The sequence below is a fragment of the Coregonus lavaretus genome (genome assembly GCF_964263955.1).
Source record: "Coregonus lavaretus genome assembly, chromosome: 20".
Taxonomy (NCBI): domain Eukaryota; kingdom Metazoa; phylum Chordata; class Actinopteri; order Salmoniformes; family Salmonidae; genus Coregonus; species Coregonus lavaretus.
This window is the reverse complement of record NC_140007.1, coordinates 43,974,045-43,978,945: the sequence shown is the minus strand read 5'-3', so window position 1 is coordinate 43,978,945 and position 4,901 is coordinate 43,974,045. Positions and strand designations below refer to the sequence as shown.

Below are 4,901 nucleotides of genomic sequence, written 5' to 3'. Positions count from 1 at the left end.
GACCCAGTCGTTCAGTCTTTTTGTTCTGTATCTATGGACGCGACCCAGTCGTTCGTTCTAAATGTTCCATTGCCATTCTGGCTGTTAACGTTCTTATCCCTTGCTTGCTAGCTAGCCAACTACGGCTAACTTACAGTCACGTCAAAAAGTGCAGCCAAAATAACAGCAATGCAGCTGCATTTGCATTTGTTTAAGCTGTTTTCTAGTGACATTTATTTGGATACATCCATAACAATGAGCTAATGAGGCGCGATTCGTCAGGAACCTGTTGTTCAGAGGAGCTAGCCAACAACACAGCTACAGTAACACAATCACTTCAACCTGAAGCTGGAAAGACAGCAAATTAGCTGCGTTTCATTGTACCTTTTTTTAAATAATTTTTTGGTTTGAATATATGCCAGCTGATTCATGATTTCGACTGGCTGAGAAATGCTGCCTGCCTGTCTGTCTCCTCCCAACTCCTGAAACGTTCATTACTATGGGACAGCAGGAGATCGAATTTGAATATTGAAACAATGTTGCAAATGTTGGAGAGACAGACAGCAAGGTTTATACAAATCTCCGCTGTTGAAAATGAAATGTTAGTCTAAAAGAAATGTGAGAAAATGTCTAGATGCTTTTTATAGTTTATAAGTTACCTGGTTGGGCCGATGAGACAGTGGATTGCGCAGTCAGATGGAACAGAGTAAATAGGCATTTTAACATCATAGATTTAGCCGGTGGCAATTTGTGGAATAGACACTGGCTGGAATGCGGCAAGTTGTAATGTAATATTTCAGTTTTTAATTTTGTATAAATAAGCAAAAATGTCTAAAAACCTGTTTTTGTTTTGTCATTATGGGATATTGTGTGTAGATTGATGAGTGGGGGAAATGCAGAGAACATCCCTGGTCATCCCTTCTGCCTCTGATCTGGCGGACTCACTAAACACACATGCTTTGTTTGTAAATTATGTCTGAGAGTTGGAGTGTACCCCTGGCTATCCGAAAATAAAAATATATATAAATAAATGGTGGGGTCTGGTTTGCTTAATATAAGGAATTTGAATTATTAATACTTTTACTATTGATACTGTAGGTATATTTGAGCAATTGCATTTACTTTTGATTATTAAGGATATTTAAAACCAAATACTTTTAGACTTTTACTCAAGTAGTATTTTACTGGGTGACTTTCACTTTTACTTGAGTCATTTTCTATTAAGGTATCTTTACTTTTACTCAAGTATGACAATTGGTTACTTTTTCCACCACTGGTCTTCAAGCTATGGAAGATGGCAAAACATTTACTAATAATAATTGATTGGACTTACATGGCACTTTTCTAGACACCCAAAGCTCTTTATAGTGTAAGGAGAAACTCACCACCCACTTACATACTATTTTTTATTTATTTAATTGGCCCATCCACCCCTTCTTCGGAGGACAAAAGTAACCTTGTGTTACACAGATATTTTGTTACATGCAGTACATCATTATAATAAATAATAATAAAGGTTATTCTTATATTAACGGGAGTGAATCTAATTTCATTCATAATCATCATAATAAAGCTAAAATCTACAATCAAAGTAATAAGTAAACAAAATCAACACTTAAAACCACAGACACTTTCAAACCCTTCATTCTGGGTTGCACAATCTAATTAGTATGGTAATACTATCATCATAATACATGTTATACTTCTATTAACGGAATGAATTTATCAAAAATGCACACACATACACAGCATATTAAATAACACAATTAGGCAAACTAAGAGAAAAACACACGCTACACCCCGTTTGGCAACTTGGGATCCCAACTTCCAAACAGGGATTCCAACCAAGTTGCAGGCACACACTCTGGTTGTGGGGAATTATTCTTAGCAACAGTGGCAATGTATTCGGTGAGATCAGTCATATTAGAAGAGTGATCTGGGACAAAAGTACAACATTCCTCGCCAATGATTGCACAAGTGCCCCCTTGACCTGCCAAAAGATAGTCAAGAGCCTCTCTGTTTTGCAGAGCCAATTTATGCAATTCTTTTAGCGTTGCCAGTTTTCTCTACGTCTCTAGAGATCTCCCGAATTTGGTCTAGGGCACATGCATATTGACTTTCACAGGGAAGAGAGAGAACACACATTATAACAGTTTCACACCAACCTTGATAAGAATGAGATTGGGGCAAGGTTAGCCCAAGCTACAATCTAGTGGCTCCTCACATTTTAGGGGCAAAGCTCTGTATCTAGAAGCCTCGACCTCTCCAAATCTTTTAGCACTATTGATAAATTATCCAACCCAAACTTAGAATGACAGTCCTTAGTGCTTCACATTGGTTCTATTACTTTAATTTAAGACCCACAACTTAGCACACACCGATACTGGCAGAATGTACATTTACATTGTCATACAGTATATTCATCTTATTTTTCTAGCGTGAACTTTTCTCATCACGGTCCCCATTTGTGGTAATGACAGATTGGTATCTCAATGCATTCTTTGTCTAAATTATTATACATTTCGCAGTGTGCAGACCTCCACAATCAACCTGATACCCCAAATAAACCATTTTGGATAAGGCTAAATTAATTACGGGCACGGTTAACCCCCCCCCCCTCCCGGCACTCATCGTTCTGGCGTTTCTTCATGTTCTTCTTCAGATAGTGTTTCAGTTCGTCCTCCCAATGGCATATGTTCAAAGTGGATGTCCCTTGATAATGTCTCTCATCTGAGCCGCCACTGTCCTTTACAGTCCATTATGTCTTGTCCATTTTCCTACCAGTACACCAGCAGCATGAGAGAAGTTTGGACGGGATCTCTCTCCATGCTCACTCCAAGTGGACTCATGTCACACTCCTGAGAGAAAAGGCATGAGAGAAAAGGCAGTTGATAGCTTCGACTGGATGCTGTGTACAGGTTGCTGGCTCGGACTCAGGTCTCACGGTAGAAGTGGTGAAGGACCATTTGAACGCCATTGTCGCCATTACTTCAGCCGGTTAGAGGGGGTGAGGCTCACACTGTTCTCAGCCAAATTATCCCTTACATGCATCTAGATACCATCTGTGGTCACCTTCACCATAACCTCGAGAGAGAACAGACCAGAACAACAGTTTAGTTTAGGGCATTTTTGATTCAGGAAATCCAGACAAATTATTTACTGTATTACAAATGACAAATTATTCACTGTATGTCAAATTATGACTACTACCAATATTCTTAATACAAATGTCTAAGACAAATGTCAAAGAGAATAACAACACACAGTTGAAACCATTTTTTGCCCAAATTGTCTTATACTCCCCTATCATCTTGGTGATCTCACTGCAGAGTTAATGGGTCAAGGAGTTAGAGGGCTAATCCTTAGGGAGAAATCCCGACCATCCAGCAGACCCAATCTGGTGAGATTTGTTATTGAAGCAAGACAAATACAAAGAAAATAAAACAAATAAACAACAGCAATACACATATATCACTCGAGGTGGGGAACAGTTCAATTCATTTGGAGTAACTGTCAATATTTACCAAAGGGCCAGGGCCCCAGGGGACCGGTAATTCCCCCTTTGGATACATGACTCGCATCGTGATTCATGCGTCCCAAAAAAACAACAACACTGCCTGTTAAATCAAAATAACAAATACAACCCTTGATGACTCCACCTTAACTTAATTGTATCCCATAAGGTAATGGTAAAATAGACTAGAGACAGGTGTCCCTCATTCAGGGGCAGCGCTCTCTCTCTCTCCTTCTCGTGTTCCGAATCACACATAGGACTGTTGATCAATTACAAACTTCTTCTAATTATTTTGTGTTTACAAAGCCCATTTAAATCTCACCCAATGTCTCTAGTCTTTCTCGTGAGGGTGATCAGGCCTCACCAGAAAGTCAGAACATAGGTCAGAGGTCATTCAACCCCATTAAGTGAGTTTGTTTCCTTGTACCTCAGACATTATTTAAAGATATTTCAAACATTTCGTGTATCAGGTTTACATTGCGGTTTTCAGTACAATTCTCATCAAGAGAATTTACATGTGTGCAACCAAAACTCTGACAATAGAAGCTTCAGAAAATTTCATTTTAAGTTGTATCCTTTCTAACCCGTGAAAAACCCACTAAAACAAAAATAAAAAGACCCCACACAATAAATCAAACGGAGTATTAACCACTTACAAATATTCATTAACAGGTGGGTTGTGTGTGGGTGCCGGCGTGTGTGGGGTAAAAATCATAGGGTAAAAACAAACAAAATGGCCGGGTCTTACCCGTCAAGCTGAATAGGCACCTTCTAAAGTAAACAATCCCAGAGCCCCTCTTTTGTAATCATTGTCATTTTGACCTGTTGCATTGACATACAGTTCTGTCTCTGGAACATAAACTAGTCAAAATATGAAAGCTGTTGTTTAACAAATCTGCTAGAACCTTCAAAAAGTTGGTGCTGGCTTATCAGCTCAATATTCGGTACTAAAACGTTTACCTGGACCTACTTCAATGCTGGACACAGTTCCACGTAATGGAAACAGATTATTGTTTTAGATTACATTACCTTCTTACTTAAATCACTGGTGCTACCCAAACTATAGAATTGAGTAATACATTGTCAAAAACGTGTCTTATTAAATTATTCATACCTCTGTCCCAAATTTCCCCACACTGTCTCTTACAGCCTGTTTGAGTTCAGTGAGTACTGGTGGCTCTCTATTGTTCCACAGGAAGTTTATCTCTAACCCAAACACCAGATGGCGGCCTCTAATTTAATATCAATCCCAATGCTCAATCCCTCTGTTCGTCATGTGACCTTGTATTGAAACATTCACTTCTTCAAATTACTAAAATATTGCATTATTAGAGTGCTATCTGAAAGCCATTAATATTACCATTCACTAGTCCCCATATCTGTTTCCCTCAACTAGGACTCCCTTCTT

General features: G+C 38.8%; 1 long non-coding RNA gene across 1 annotated transcript; it reads right to left on the bottom strand.

Moving 5' to 3' along the window:
* Window positions 1-1,371: 1,371 nt before the first annotated feature.
* LOC311147427 lies at window positions 1,372-4,665 on the bottom strand. Its single transcript, XR_014614787.1, has 2 exons — window positions 3,504-4,665; window positions 1,372-3,376 (listed from the first exon to the last, which is right to left on the bottom strand). It is a non-coding gene; the product is annotated as an uncharacterized lncRNA (long non-coding RNA).
* Between the last annotated feature and the right edge of the window lie 236 nt (window positions 4,666-4,901).